Raw genomic sequence first — 17,542 nt, 5'->3', positions numbered from 1 at the left:
GTGCATGCTGTGGGGTTTTGCATTCAAGAATGTGATGAGATGCTAATGAGTTTACGGCTTGTGGGAAACAAAGTAAAAATGTTTCTAGATGCCAGGAACATCTATCATTTACAGTCTACCAGAAAACAGTGGAATTGCCCCATCCCATTTGCAGTGCTAATTTACTGTCGGTTTCCTAGAGAGAAGAGCTATCATTAGATGACATGCAATTTCTGCAATTAGCTGGTTAAGCAGCATTTCTTTTTTAAAGTAGCTTAAAAATTACATGTTCAGGAACAGCACATTAGATTTTCTTCTAAGTGGCTACTCCAGGGAGTAGTATTTGTCCTAGAACATAAAGGTCAATGATAATTGAAGAATGTCAATAATGGCCAGAGCCACTACAAAAATTCATATAAATCTGTTAGACCGTTTTATATGTTCTTTCTTCAGTAATATCACACGAGGTGATAGTCCCATAATTCAAATTCTGTAAGTAAGAAAGTGCTCGACCTATCTTTTGAATACTTGGCTTGTAGAAAGAAAGAAACATGTTCAATTACTACATTTATCTTGTAGCATATATTTATTTTTAATTGGTATTTTTAGTGGGTGGAGTCAGATGGCAACAAGAAAAATCTATCACAATGCATTTATTTGTGATCTATGGAACAGTACAAATGAAAAATATTTTGAAGTGTGGCCTTAGGAGAGTATGGTTTTGATAAGTAAAAACTTTTTCTGCTAACCCGCATTATGCATAACTACTTGCTGGATAGAGGTATGATGGGAAGAATGAAAAAGTGAAGGATGTAAAAGAATGAGAGTTTCTTCCTTGTATGCGGTGGAAAGCCTGAATAGTTGTCTTGAATCCAAAGAAAGAGAAGGCATTTGGGATGTGGAAGCCCAGAATACAGGATCCATTCGCATTCTGAAAAGTGTGTCTTCCATGTGCAAAAAAAACCTGAAGAAAACAAATTAGGTTTTGTCCCTCCTGCTCCTCTGGCTGGAAGTGTGTTGTCTATCTAGTGCGGCAGCATCTGTCATGTTTCATCTCATTGAACCTGGCGTCTAAAATACAAGCACGACTGTGAACATAGGAGTATTGGAATGCACATTTCTAGCGTTAAAGCTTTAGTGAACTTTTTTAAAAAGTGAAAGAGAAATTTCAGAGTTCTCTAGGTAAAAACTTTTTCCAAGGGAAGAAATTTTATCAGGATTAGGTCAGGATAGAGCAGGATTTGGTGACCTGGGAGACTGTAAGTTTCATTGGAGAAGGTAGAACTGGTGAGGAGAACAGGTTAAAAACAAGCTACCAGTTCTTTTTCCTCAAGTCATGTAGACATATGCCTTGTTTTGATACAGTACTGAAAGTCAAATGCAGAGACTTTTTGCTTCTGTTTCACTGCATTTGCTTTACTTTCTGCATACATATTTGAGTGGGTCTGCTTGTTTCTATATCACATTGTATCATGTGTGCAAACTTGTATCTGCCAGTGCTATGTGTTGATGCATGATGCATCTTCTGCATATAGATGTTCTTTGTTAATTGCATTTATAAACATAATACTGTCTTGCATCCCATTTTCTTCTCTGTTTTGCTTTTCAATAACTAACACACAAGCATATTGATTGACATTTTTATTCATTCTAGGTGGGCTGAATAGATTCAGAAACATTCAGGTACAAGCTGCTAGTACAGTCGGTGTTTTCCTTTCCAAGAATCTGTTTGCCAAATCTAAATAAGAAGTGTTTTTAAATACTGTGGAGATTTGGCTCTTATGACTACTAGCTGTGGTGTTCTTCTCCTGAAGTACCCTGGGAATGACATTATGCTAGTACTGTTTCTCACACCTGGCATTCATGATGGAGAGTTACAGATTAATTTTTAGTGTGGCTTTCAGTGGTATTAAAGCACAGCATAGCAGAGGTACAAACGAAATAGTGTAGGATTCAAATGCTTTACTTCTGTTTTTTTTCTTAAAAAGCCAGTTATCACTTCAGGTTTCGAACAACCACTGCCTTGATCCTTAAATGTAAAATTCATCCAAAAGCACTTGTCCTGTTGAAAAATTAACTGATGGGTGTAGAGTTCGCTGATAGTTTTTGAAGGCTGCACAATATGACATAGCACGAGGTAGAGCTGATGTAAATAGATACCTCCACAGTGGAAATAGTAACTCAAAAGAGAAGATAATTGTCTCTGTAGTGAAAGTACAGCAAAAGTAAACATAATTAGCTTGTATTACACCTTTTGGAAATCAGTCTTTGGGTGTTCCGTAATGTAAGGATGTAAAGCTATGTCATTGTGGTGCCATGCAGAAATGACTACACTAGGTCTGAACAAGGCAGTGCCTGTACCTGCAGTGATACATGCTTAAGAACCAAAGTGGAATGCTACTGTGGCATTGTGAGGGGTGGGTTTTTTTCACCTTGATATGAGAACAGCTCAAAAATAGCTCAGATATTTCTTTATTTCTGAGCTATGCTTCTGAGACTACATAGGATTTGATATTCAAGTGTCCACGAAATCTTTCAGCAATACACATCCATGTACCTATTTTCACAGAATCACAGAATTTTCAGAGTTGGAAGGGACCTCTAGAGATCATCTAGTCCAACTCCCCTGCCAAAGCAGGATTGCCCAGAGCACATGACTCAGGACTGCATCCAGGCAGGTCTTGAAAATCTCCAGAGAAGGGGACTCCACCACCTCCCTGGGCAGCATGTGCCAGTGCTCTGTCGCTCTCACCGTAAAGAAGTGTTTCCGTGTATTTGAACGGAACTTCCTGTGTTCTAACTTGTGCCCGTTACCCCTCATCCTGTTACTGGGAACCACTGAAAAGAGCCTGGCTCTATCCTCCTTCAACCCACCCTTTAGGTACTTGTACGCCATAATAAGGTCTCCCCTCAGCCTTCTCTTCTCCAGGCTAAAGAGTCCCAGCTCTCTCAGCCTTTCCTCATAAGGCAGATGCTCCAAGCCCTTAATCATCTTAGTTGCCCTTCGCAGGACTCGCTCCAGCAGTTCCCTGTCCCTCTTGAACTGGGGAGCCCAAAACTGGACACAGTATTCCAGTTGTGGCCTCACCAGTGCAGAGTAGAGGGGAAGAATTACCTCCCTCGACCTACTGGCCACACTCTTCCCTATGCAGCCCAGGATTCCATCGGCCTTTTTGGCGACAAGGGCACATTGCTGGGCCATGGATAATTTACTGTCTACCACAACCCCCAGATCCTTCTCCTCCAAGCTACTTCCCAGCAGGTCCGCCCCTAACCTGTACTGGTGCCTAGCATTCTTCCTCCCCAGGTGCAGGACCTTGCACTTGCTTTTGTTGAACCTCATTAGGTTCTTCTCTGCCCAGCTCTCCAGCCTGTCCAGGTCACGCTGGATGGCAGCACAGCCCTCCGGGGTGTCAGCCATCCCACCCACTTTGGTATCATCAGCAAACTTGCTGAGGATACACTCTGTCCCCTCATCCAGGTCATTAATGAATATATTAAACAAAACTGGACTGAGTATTGACCCCTGGGGGACACCACTGGTTACAGGCCTCCAACTAGACTCTGTGCCGCTGATCACAACCCTCTGAGTTCTGTCCCGCAGCCAACTCTCAATCCACCTCGCAGTCACCTCATCTAGCCCATAGTTCCTCAGCTTCCTAAGGAGGATGTCATGGGAGACAGGGTCAAAAGCCTTGCTAAAGTCAAGGTAGATGACATCCACGACTTTCCCCTCATCCAGCCAACCAGTTATAACATCATAGAAAGCTATCAGATTGGTCAAGCATGATCTACCCTTGGTAAATCCATGTTGACCACTTCCAATAACTTCCTGTTCCTCAACGTGTTTGGAGATGACATCCAGAATGAGTCGCTCCATTACCTTCCCAGGGACAGAGGTGAGACTAACCAGTCTGTAGTTCCCTGGGTCCTCCTTCTTGCCTTTTTTGAAGATTGGAGTGATGTCAGCCTTCCTCCAGTCCTCTGGCACCTCTCCTGTTCTCCGTGACCCTTCATAGATGATGGAGAGTGGTCTAGCAATAACATCCGCCAGCTCTCTCAGCACTCGCGGATGCATGCCATCAGGGCCCATGGACTTGTGGATGTCCAGCTTGGCCAAGTGGTCTGTGACCCGGTCCTCCTCAACTGAGGGAGAATCTTTCTCTCTCCAGACCTTCACCTTTGCCTTCAGAGTATGGGATTCATGAGGGACAGCTTTAGCAGTGAAGACCAAAGAAAAGAAGGCATTCAGTAACTCTGCCTTCTCTGTGTCTTCCACCACTAGGGCACCTGTCTCATTCACCAGTGGGCCTACATTTTCCCTAGTCTTCCTTTTTCTATTGATATACTCAAAGAATCTCTTCTTACTGTCTTTAACTGCAGTGGCCAAGCTGAGTTCTGATTGAGCTTTGGCCCTTCTCATTTTCTCCCTACATAGCTTTGTTATATCTTGATAGTCCTCATAAGTTGCCAACCCCCTTTTCCAGAGAATGTAAACTTTCCTTTTTTTCCTGTGGTCCAGCCAAAGTTCTCTATTTAGCCAGGCTGGTCGTCTTCCCCGTCTGCTTGTTTTTCGAGACAAGGGGATGGCCTTCTCCTGTGCTTTTAAGAGCACCTGCTTGAAGTATGCCCAGCCTTCCTGGGCACCTTTGCTCTTCAAAACTGCCTCCCAAGGGACACTCTCAATCATGCTCCTAAACAGCCTAAAGTCTGCCCTTCGGAAATCCAAGGTGGCAGTTCTTCTGGCTCCCCGCCTTACTTGATCAAGAAAAATTCTATCATTTCGTGATCACTCTGCCCAAGGCGACCTCCAACCTTTACATCCCCCACAAGACCTTCTCTGTTAACAAACAGTAGGTCCAGTAGGGCACTTCCCCTAGTTGGTTCCTTCACCAGCTGTGTTAGGAAGTTGTCTTCCACACACTCCAGGAACCTCCATGACTGTTCCCTCTCTGCTGTGTAGTATTTCCAGCAGACGTCTGGGAAGTTGAAGTCCCCCACAAGAATAAGGGCAGATGATCGTCAGACCTCTGCCAGCTGCTTATAGAATACTTCATCGGCTTCTACATCCTGATTGGGAGGTCTATAACAAACTCCCATCACGATGTCTGCCTTATTGGCCTTCCCCTTAATTCTTATCCATACACACTCAACACTGTCATCCACACTGTTAAGTTCCAGACATGTTTTGTATCAGAAGATGTTGTGACTGTGAGCACAAATCAGACTAACACATTTTAGTCTGGAATTTCTGGGGCAGATATATGAATGACCCGTGGCATCTGTATGTGATTGTCCTGTGCCCACTAAGTAATTCTGGCACTTGTGCACGTGCTGTACTTTCTGCAGAAGTGTAAGTCAGTTGAATAACTTCTTAGAAGCGTTAGACTCCCTCCTTGTGCACAAATAAGCAATATAAAGTACGCTTGGCAGATGTGTTGAACGCTTCCCACTTGGGCCACTGGTACTATGTTGAGTTCATGCCCGTTCCGACATCTACAGCTGGCTCTGCTTCATGATACAGAAACATCTTGTTAAAGATTTCTATGCCCATCAGTTAGATGCAGCAATAAAAGAAGTTGCATTAAAGGTATTCTGCAGTTTATCTGCACACAGGCAGTAAATACACCCAGGTTTTGTGTAGATATAATAGTTTGGGTACGTGCAGAGGGATCCATCAACATGTTGGACATTCAGAAACCCCTGATAACAGTGGAAATCTTGTACTTGCGGTAGCTTTATTTACTCTAATAATTTGAGTTCCAATAGTAAGCATTTAAGGAATGTATTTTCATTCAGGGGTGCCATAGGATTTCACAGGTAACTTACAACTATTAAAATCTTTAGGTTCAGATCTGACCTTTTCCATAAGAAATAAAGATTTTTTTTTTTTTTGGTCCAAATATGTATATTTTTAACACTACTGGAAAGTTTAGTTCATGTATAATAAAAAATTCATCCTGCCCATCTGAAATGGAATAACTGATTTTTAAGCCAGGGCTGAAAATAATCATATATGTATGAATGTCATGAGTGTTCAATTTATTGCCATTAGGCACTGGATAAGGTGAGAAGAGTATTGAATCAAAATTCAATCCCTAACCCCCAAAGGCAATAAGCAAACAAACAAAACGCCAAGGCCCCAAAACACCCAAAGCAGCAGCCATGGGAGAATCCCAACAGACGAGAACTGCAAGAATTGTCTTCCTCGGTTTTACTGTTCACACAAGTACTGTTTTTTGAAGGTCTCTCTCAGTAGGTATTTGTCAAAAGTCAGCACAAGGAAGTCTTTTTTCTACTTAGTTTTGAGTCTCAGTACAATAGACTGAGATAATCGGAGGTACCAAAATGACAAAAAATAAAAAAAAGAGATTCATGGTGAAAGTTCTTGTGTTCCTCTTACAGCTAGAGTGGTAGTGAAACTATCATGGAATATAATCCAAAGAAAGCTGTGCTGGACCAGTTCGTTTTGGCAGCTACATCTGGAATGATTCCAGAGCAGCTCATCTTTTATTCAAAGAAAATTTGAAAAGGGATTTGACTTGGCATAGTGTCTCATCTATAGAACAATGAAAGCAAAAATAAAGTAAATAAAAATAAATGCAACAATAAAGGCATGTCAAAACACTAAGCCACACTAAAAAAAATGCATAAAATTGACAAACAGAAAGAAAGATGAAATAATAGAAAAAATAATGGAAAAAATAGTAGAATAAGTGAAATAAAAGCAAGTAGGAAATTACATGTCAGAAAAAGAAGTGCAATAGAAAGAGGAAACAGATGAAACGATGTGGAGAGACCAAATAAAGCAGAACAATATTGAAAATCAATTTAAAGGTGAAAAATATATGATTTGTTTGGGAGTTTGTTTGCCTTGAAAGAATTTAAAACATTAAATTATCTATTGTTGGAGGTCTAAACTGAAATGGTTTTGTTTTATTTAGTAATGTACAGATTATTTTTGCCTAGACAGTAAGGAAAATATAAAGATAATTCTATCACTTAATAAACAATTGTAATTAATACTGAGATGGTTAAAATATCCAGTGAAGCCTTGGCTGATTTTAACAAAGCTTATGCCTTTGAAATCATTGAAATTAAACATTAAAAACAGAGATGCATATTATTTTTGATACTTTTATCATAATGCAAACCATTAGTCTCTTTCTTGTTGGTTATTAAAATATGCTAAATGAGATGAAAATTAATAAATGAACTAACAAATGAGCAAAATATCCACTTGAGCATCATAAATGTGAAATCTTCTTGTTGGAATTCCAGACTTTTAATCTAAGTTTTTTGCTACTTAATTGCTCTCTGCGTTCCCTCTCTTGCAATAAAGTTAGACTTTGCTAGCTGCAGCATTAAATGCAGCTTAGCACGGACTGGGAACACTTTTCTTTTGGTGCCAAGAGGAATCTTGGCCACAGGAGCACAAAACTAAGCACAGGTAATTTAGCCTGCATCTAGGTGTATTTTGCAGCTTACTCTGAGCTCCCAGTATCCTGGCCAGGCTCCGGGTCAGAGGCACACAGTACAGGGACACTGAACTGGCACTGTTTGCTCCAGAACTGAACTTGGAGCTGGCTGCTTGGAGCAAAATTTGGGAAATTACGGCTACTGTGAAGCAGAAAGGTAAGTAAGTCTGTTATCATGGGTTTTCAGCGCTTTTCTATTCTAACCGAAGAATTCTAAAATAGTGTATTCCAGTTGACTAAAATAGTGTGTTCCAATGCCAACTCATTTGGAAAAGGCTGTTCTTTGTCTCTGCAAACACCTGCTCTTGTATGGGCCCAATAGGGATAAACTCTTTATCAGAAGCGTAAGCTCATTTAGACTTGCAGGGAAAGCCTCAGTAGAAAAGAAGGTTGCCCAAACCATGGAAACTCATCCTGCAATAGTAGAAGGGTTGGATCAGAAAACACTTGCTTAGGGCTTGGAACTAAAGCACGTTTTTGTAAAAATCATCGGCCACAGCAGTTGTGAAAACTTTGAGATTAGGTCTAAGAAATTCACCTGCACTGGGCAGCTAATTTGAGGGAAGAGAAATAAGAAGTTACTAAACAAGGACTGAAGTTACTGTATTTAAAAAACAGAATGTGAGAAGAGAGAGAAATGGATTATGCTTTTTGGTATTATTTCTTACATGCTTCACTGCAGATGTTTTCACAGTTAAAGAGTATGTTACATCCCATGCTTCTGTTATCATTTTGTAAATCGTTTTGTAAATTATGCTGATATTTGTAGTTAGGGATTTGAACATTCTTGATGTTTCAAGTGGTTCTACAACTTCAGTAGGTTATCGTGTAACTGAGCTGAGAATGTAAGTACAGCTGAATCTGCCTCTTCATAGATGTTTGAAATACTAGTGCAGATTCTTTTGTCTCTTAAATTTGGCTTATACCCTTCCCACCAAAATCTATAGGAATTGTGCATGTGTACAGAAGATATGGCAGATCTCTGAAGTTTTCTGCTGGTGAGACATGGCTGGAAGTCCAATTGATAATGCATTGAGTTTCCTTTTGAGGATCAGCCAGGAATGAACCTGCTCACACCCTCTTGAGTGCTGCGTACAGTTTCTGTGACAGTCACATAAGAGACAAGGAGTTCTTCATGTTCCATTTCTTACGGAATCATTTGCATTTTTGCTGTCAGAGAGTAAGATAATTTCAGTTTTATAACAGCTTAAAGCTTTATTGTCATAATTCAAATCATTTTACTTCACTTGAAGATATATTATGGCTTGACAATATTCTCTCCTAACTTTGGCTTCTTTCCTCACGGTGGAGTTAAAATTCAGAGTACTTTTAAGCTCCAAATGAAGCTGCTGCTTCCCGTTATTCTGGATCAAACACTTGTCACAGGCAATGAAAGCAATGCTGCACTTCCCTTCAGGTAGAAGAGAAGCCCCAGTTTGACAGTTTTGTGACTTCAGCATGAGTTCCCATCCCATCCAGAGCCATTCAGTTCTGGGCCATGCTGCAGCGTAGTGCTCCCTCAGTTGCACTAACCCAACTGTTTATGGAGTCATGTTGGGAATTGGATGAGCAAACTCATCTGGGTTAAAACAAAACAAATAATGCCCCTGCTAAATAGGTAGAAGGGGAACACATAACTGGTGTTGCTTCTGAAATCCCTCTGTTTTCAGCCATGCTTTGAACTCCTGTCTTTCATGTTTCATGGTGGCCCACGCATGCGCTCCTGTGCTTTCTTTAGCGGGCATGTAATGCAGCTTCTCTCCCCCACATAAACATCCCACTGTTGTTTTTTATATCCTGGTACTGCTGAAGTGACGTTTCTACTGTTAAGAATGTTAATTTAGTCATATGATCAATAGCTATTTTTGTGGACAATATAGTCTTGAAAGCAGTTAATATATGGACAAATAATTACATTTCTAACCACTAAACACTATATGGAAAAAGTAATGTGTATATACAGAAAAAAATGCACCTATCTTCAAGTCCTGTTTCAATTTCTTAGCACAGTAGAGCATTTTTTGAATCTCAGCTAGTGGCCTTCAGAAAATTTAGGATTCTTCTGTGGTTCATTTTGCCATCTACTCTCTTGAATCTGGTAGTTTTCTTCTCAAGTACAGGCAGTGTTTCTGCTTATAAGCATGGTTTGGACCATAAGACTCAAATATCACACCTACAGCTATAGTCTATGTAAAAATTATAGTCAGAGTTTGGAGGAATCCGTAAGACTCATTCACAGTTCAGCGGTCTTGCCAGAAAGTCTCTTTTTTCAGACTAAACCCATTTTTTGAACATTGACAGCCACACATAACTCTCATCCAAAGGCATATGCTAAGATATAAGTCTTAAACTTTTGGGCAGAAATATATGAAGGATTTATGAGGTCAGATAGAGATACATAAGTAGAAGAGACTTGCAGTCTGTCAAATCACCTGAGATTTGTAAGTTGGACTCTACTGAATTAAAGTAAAATTCAAAAAGCTGCTGAAACTGTATTCTGGTCTCTTTGATCCCTGCCCACTATTCAAATTAGACTAATGGTTTGTCTAAGTTCTGCTGAATGTTCAATATAGGCATTTATAGGCTGCACAGACAATGTGAACAATAAACAACTTAATTACATAAAAATTATTCCCATGTAAGCAGATTCTTCCCCATCCATACTCATTCCGGTTATTGGGAACAATGCAGCGTTCAATTTGCTAAACAAAAATAGCTACTTATTACGGTGGGAACAAGATGCAGATTGCATTAGGATGGCATTTCATCTTATCTGTTAGAGCTTCTGGGATTATTCTTTCCTTCTCCCATTTCAAAAGGAATTCATTATGCTGTGATGTGCAGCAGGAGTACAGCTCCCTTTATAAAATTATTAAGCTGCTTTACAATTAAAATTGCCATCTTTTGTCCTGTTGCTGCTGTTTATAAGTGAGAAGAAAAATGGAATGCTAAGTAGAATTATTGTACAGTACACATGTATTCACCAGGAGTGTATTTTCCATTTTCTTATGAAGTACTGATGTTGCTCTAGTGTGTATTATTAATCACATATTTTATTTATCTCAGAGTAGTAGAAGCCCCCAGTTGGGACTGGGAGTCCTACTGTGTGATAGCTGCACACACGTGTAACTGTAAAAGAATAAAAGGGATCCTGCTTTGATCTGTACAGAAGGTTACTACCAGCCCCATTAAAGGCCGCCTTTCTGCTGGCCTCATGGGGCAACAGCTTCATTCAAATTCTGTTAATAACAGTCTTTAACTGTCACAAAGTCCACATGGAGCAATTCCTGCATCCAATTAAAGCACAATTACTAAATGGCAATGGATTTTGCTAAAAAAAATAACCAAAAAATTCTTGTATTAATTCATGATGACATCATAACCCAGTACACAAAACAGAGCTTAATTTATTGGATCTTATCAGAGGAGATCTGAGAGGGAAGTTCAGTAATTGCTTTCTGCCTCACAAAGCATTCCTAAGTGGGACTCTCCTAAGTTTCACTGTTTATACAAGGAGCAGTTGAAGGCGCTAGGAAGGAGATGTTGATTAAGATAGTTGTAATATGTCGATGGTAGTTAGCTCTCCTGTTCTCATTCATCTAATCCAAAAGGAACAGCACTGTACACCCTAATGCCTGGGATGCGAAAGAAGGATTTCTGAGGCTGAATCCGGGTGAAACTGAGATGATATTGGTAGTTACAAAGCATCAGCGGGGTTAAATTGGTACTCTTTTTTTTCTTTAGGATAGAGCAATAGTAATGAAAATATCAGGTAACTGATGTAAAAGTCTGAATAGATAATGAAAAAATGAGGATTGGTAATTATCTAAAAAGTTTCCAGTTTGAAAACCTCTGGATTACTTGATAGAATGCGTATCAGGGTTTAATGAATAGAGTGTAAAGGAAAAAGAATATAGATCATGTGGTCAGAATGCAGAGATATGTCCTAGAAACTTCTGATTTTAAAATGGACTTCAGAGAATCATTGTCAATACTAATTAAACATGATGTGATAGTGAGATGGATTAATTTCTTAAGAAACTTCAAGAAAGAGCAAAGTGTGCCAAATGAAAAGGTGAAGGCTGGCCTTGGTTCAGTTACTCATTCCTGTCTTCTGTTCACTGTTTCGTTTGGGCTGTTGGCAAGAGAGAGTGATAATACCTAGGATGGATTACAGGAAAAAATTACATATACTAAATTACACTGTATATGATGAACACATGCCACACACTGGTGATCAGCAACAGATGCTACATTTTAATTCAGTGTTAATTGATGATATTGAGGTGATTAAAACTACATTATATTCCGATGGCCCTTTGTTAAAGGAAGCCGACAAACAAACAAAAACCCCTAGGAGTCTAAGATGTGAAAACTTCAAAGGTTGGTAACATTTTAAGTTAACCAGATATTTCAGTCAAGGGTTATTTTTTGGTTTTATAACAAGAGTGTACAGTAATAGCAGTAAATACATGCAGTCTTTATTAGTAATGTGGCACACTGATGTAGAGAGTAAATACATCATCAGGTTTGGAAATGTGCTTCGTTAATCTTAACAAACTTAAAAGTGATGAAGGATAAAATCCGTCACACCTCTTTAAGATTAATTTTAACTGCATCTGAATATTATTGACTGCTACACTTGAGCACAGAAGTCCCCTCTGCAGGAAACAAACATCAAGGACAATACCTATATAATTTTTATATACTGTTTTGTCAATATGTCTGACCTGTAATCAGACAAAGACCATTTCTAGGAACAAAAGTGCATTTAGTTTCCAGCCTCATTAATCCTCAGCCTATCTAATGAGATGTCCAGCGTGGGTTTGAATTGATACAGATTTTTATTGCCTTAGAGCTAGACTGAATTCAGTCTACGCACTTTCCCATGTAAGTGTTTTGCGGCTAGATGGCAATGATTTTAAATCAGTGGTTTTGCACTTGTAATCTAGAAGAAGAAATTCTTACACTTTTTCAATATTCTATCTTTTACCCAGAATTTTTAAAAATAAATAGAATTCTGAAATTATTTTAGTAGAAGCACATCGTTACTTTGTTGGAACATTATTGTCCATCTCAAAGAAGAGTTGGTACCACCTGGGTCTTAATTTGTTCTGCAGAAATGGTATGCTTGGTATTAACACGTTCATTCAGTATTTTGTATTGCTCTTTGCAACATTCACTTTTTGGTTTTATTTGTTTTTGTTGGGCGTTTGGCACAAAGAAAGACAAATATTGGTCAATAAAGTGGAAGTAGAGTTTAACAAAGGAATCACTCCAGATTAGGTACACTAAATTGTTACCAATAGCTGTTAATTTCTTATGTAGTAAGTATTTTCTGTTTTATTTCCTGCTGTCTGATGCTGTTCTTTGTTCCTTCATTAAACAGATAACTTGCATTGAGAGATAGATGGCTGACCTCTACTAAATAAATCACAGCTATGCATGTAGATATCTTACACACCTGACATACATGTATTTTTCAATACATTATTATAATCTCAAAGAATTCTTTTGATAGCTCCACTATTACACTTTTTGTTTCATCACTAATGAGAAATTTAATTTGAAATGGCAAGAATACGATAAGTTATAAATTCTCATTGAACATTGTATCTTACAGCAGTTTTTTAATATTAAAATGATTTCAGGTGACTGTGATAGGCTTTTGGCAGGATACTGGTCTGTATGGTCTGTATTTCTGAGTAGTCATAATATTTACATTAAATTATAATATTGTCGTTTTGATTTGAGGTGTAGGTTCCATAAACACTGTAGAATTTTTTTTTCCCCAGCTTTTTTTTTTTTTTTTTTGAGAGAGAGACAGAGTGAGAGAAAGTTGGCGGCTTTCTGCTACTGACATACTAGTCCTGCTGTTAAAATAAACTTGCACTATTACTTGGAAAGACATGATTGCATATGCATCCTATACTATTCATTACATGAGGAATTATGTAAGATTATAGCTGAGTTTTTGACCAAAGCATACGAAAGTATTATGACAATGACCTGCTAAGGATTAGATTTTTTAGATCTGATGAGAAGAAGAAAAATAAACCAACCAAAGTGAAGGCCATCTGCTCCTACAAAATGAATAGAGATCTGTTGTCTTGGGAGTGTTCACGTTTATTTCAGTTCAGGAAGGATGGGATCTGGAATCTATCATACAGTTGGGTTCATGTAATTTTCTAGAGAAGGAATTTGAATAGGACATGTACAGTTACTGGATTTGTACAATTACCGTATTTGCGAGAAGGGCAATAGGGTCTGTGGAAGACAGTAGTGTTAGTGCGAGTAGGATCTGGATCAATGCAGGAGCTATCTTTGGAGGAAGTGCATTGCAATACTGAAATCCGGCCCCAGAAATGGTTTCTGTGTAACCACATGGGCTGTATCATCTCTGTGTGAATTCCCAAATGCAACTTTCCTGCCAGCTCTCTATTTCTCAGCAGAATAGAGACTTGGTAGTGTGTTTTCAAGCACATTTGTTTCCCTGCATTTGAATATTTGAATTCTGGCTCTGTGGAAGATACGTGGTTACCTACTTTTGCTGAGCAATGGATTTATAGTTGTATCATTTCTAACGATGTTACGTCAAGGCTGCAGAGTAAAAAGGAAATGGCAAAGATTTAACAAAGTCTATGATTATTTATGACTTCTAAGTCAAAGTCTTGTCACGAGATGCAAAAGGAGGAAATGTCACTTGCATGGTAATTTTACCTCGAGTGAAAAGTGGGCTCTTAGTATTTTTAGCACATAATTGCTAGAGAGCAGAAACACTTAAGAGATTATGCTGGACTATCTCCTTGTCAACATTTGATTTTTGAGGATTTGGTTATGGAGCTTCAATATTTTAATTTTCTGCAGAGTCTAATCTAATCAGTGTTTCTTTTCCTTTCACCACAGATCCGAAGCCTTACACGTACACAGCTTCTTAATGTTCCTGGACATAACACAACTGATGCAAACAGATACATACAGTGAAAAAAAAAAGTAGGAGCCAGCACAATGTTCTTTTGATTTCTAGTTCTACCTGCATTTGGGGCAAGAGGCAGACATAGGCTCAGGATGCATCTTGCACTAGATTACGTGTCAAGAAAGATCCCAGTGAGACCACCATGTTCACGGTGGCATCTCTGTGACAGACAGTGGAGTTTTCCTCTGAAGCTGTAGGGCAAAATAGAGTGTGCTTGCCAACAACCAATATGAAGACAAAGTAGAATCAGAATAATTAAGGAATGCTTAGGGCTGTCATTCTGTTCATGGCTTGGCAGACTGATGTTGTATCTTACATGTCTCAAATGCAGCTTTCACCTTTGGTCATATTCAACTGGGATGTTTCTCAGAGAAAACAGATTATTGGTGACACTGTTCTTTCTCCTGCAAAGAATGTTTCACACCACTGCAGGGTCTGGTGGCATGGAAATGTGCAAATCTATGAGGAGATGGTCACATTTGCACTTTGGGCTTTCACAAGGTATCCGGAGAGAAGGTTCCCTGGAAATGTAAGCAGTGTGGTGCAGCACAGCAGCTGCTCCACGAACTCCCTTTTGTTTCACAGTTTCATCAGATGTTACATCCAGAATTCCTAAAATTCTGATGAAAAAATTTAATGCTTTAGCATCTAGTTTTCTGTTTTGAAACATTACCGTAAAATCAGGTAGCAGCAATATCTTGGTAATACCTTTTCTTGAGAGGGAAAACCAAGATCCATGTTTGCCCAAAAAGCTATGCTTTTTTTGAGGAACATTTTGTGCTTAAAAAGTGTCTTGGTCAGCTCTAGGAGCAAACCTACCCCAAGTGCTTTTGAAGATTAAGATTTGTTTTTCACAGAATCGCAGAATCACAGAATTATCAGAGTTGGAAGGGACCTCTAGAGATCATCTAGTCCAACTCCCCTGCTAAAGCAGGATTACCTAGAGCACATTACTCAGGACTGCATCCAGGCGGGTCTTGAAAATCTCCAGGGAAGGGGACTCCACAACCTCCCTGGGCAGCCTGTGCCAGTGCTTTGTCACCCTCACTGTAAAGAAGTTTTTCCATGTATTTGAACGGAACTTCCTGTGTTCTAACTTGTGCCCATTGCCCCTCGTCCTGTTACTTGGAACCATTGAAAAGAACCTGGCTCCATCCTCCTTCAACCCACCCTTTAGATACTTGTACGCCATAATAAGGTCTCCCCTCAGCCTTCTCTTCTCCAGGCTAAAGAGTCCCAGCTCTCTCAGCCTTTCCTCATAAGGCAGATGCTCCAAGCCCTTAATCATCTTAGTTGCCCTTCGCTGGACTCACTCCAGCAGTTCCCTGTCCCTCTTGAACTGGGGAGCCCAAAACTGGACACAGTATTCCAGTTGTGGCCTCACCAGTGCAGAGTAGAGGGGAAGAATGACCTCCCTCGACCTACTGGCCACACTCTTCCCTATGCAGCCCAGGATTCCATTGGCCTTTTTGGCGACAAGGGCACATTGCTGGGTCATGGATAATTTACTGTCTACCACAACCCCCAGATCCTTCTCCTCCAAGCTACTTCCCAGCAGGTCCGCCCCTAACCTGTACTGGTGCCTAGCATTCTTCCTCCCCAGGTGCAGGACCTTGCACTTGCTTTTGTTGAACCTCATTAGGTTCTTCTCTGCCCAGCTCTCCAGCCTGTCCAGGTCACGCTGGATGGCAGCACGGCCCTCCGGGGTGTCAGCCACCCCACCCAGTTTGGTATCATCAGCAAACTTGCTGAGGATACACTCTGTCCCCTCATCCAGGTCATTAATGAATATATTAAACAAAACTGGACTGAGTATTGACCCCTGGGGGACACCACTGGTTACAGGGTGTAACCAGTGGTGTTATTTTTACAATAAAACCACACAGTTAAATGCAAAGATCCAGTCGGAAGGACCGGAATGGATTGGTAGCTGAACAATGAATCACTGAAATACCTGCAAACCCCTTGTCCTAATCTGCATATGAGACAAACATAAGTGAATGCTTTTATGGATGGTTGTACATTCGGTGTAGTTTCATAGAGCCTTACAGATTAGGGAGTCTTCTAACACTTCTTGAATACATTTGACTGATGAGTATACTATACTTCTGCCCAAGCATCTTTGTAGGATTCGTAAGTCACAAGTTTTTCCAGGAGAAGATGCACAGGAAAGGCCATCGTCTGGAAAGGAAAAGTTCATGATTACAGCACGGAAAAATTATGGCCTACTCAGTTCTTTGGCACAGAGACATTACTATTGAGAGTCATGTAGCTTCCTGAGATCTGCAATGTAATTTTCGGATTATAATTTAAGAAATAGAAAGAAAATTAGAATTAAACCTAAGGACAGGAGCCAGGAGACGTTATGAACACTAGCTATTAATTCGCTACACAGAAAAATAAATAAGGCAAAGACTTTAATTACCTCTCTTAGGGGTGCATTTGACATTCCCCCTCTGCCACAGCATGATGTTGCTTGTTTTCTGGGCACGTGTCAGACCACCTCTGCTTTCAGCAATGCAATTTCCAGTGACGCTGACTGAGAAGAACCACTGTGGCTTTAAAATTAGTGTTGTCTTATTTGTCTTTTCAAGTTCATTTATGTCAGTTGCCACTGGAGCCAGAGTGCAATCTCTTTTTAATCATTTCTTCATTCCCCCTTCAATGGTCGCACTGTAGCCGGCTAGAAACTGAGATGAAAAACTCCACTTAATTTGGTTGCCTTTCATCAGGAACTTCACTTACTACGGAGCCACTCTATTAGGCCACAGATGTCAAGGCAGCTCAAGACATTAGCTGTCAAAGTAACTCTCCATAACCACCTGCTATTTACATGCAAAACATGCCTCCCTGTTGGGACTAAAACTGTAAACACATTTCTAGGAGAAAACTGGCTTAAGCTACGACAGAAACTTTTTCTTTTTTGCTTTTATGTGATCTGGAAAATGTTCCTTAGCTGTCAAAACGAATACAAGAAGAACTCTTATTGCTTTAAATGCTTCCATAAAACTACTTTGATTTTAGTTTTGCAAAAAGGTTATAATTTATTTGTCTCTCTTCACTTCTGTCTACCCTATAGCAACTGTGATTACATGCAAATAATAAAATC

The sequence above is a fragment of the Vanellus vanellus genome (assembly GCF_965231255.1).
Source record: "Vanellus vanellus genome assembly, chromosome: 10".
Classification (NCBI taxonomy): domain Eukaryota; kingdom Metazoa; phylum Chordata; class Aves; order Charadriiformes; family Charadriidae; genus Vanellus; species Vanellus vanellus.
This window is presented reverse-complemented; position numbering follows the sequence as displayed.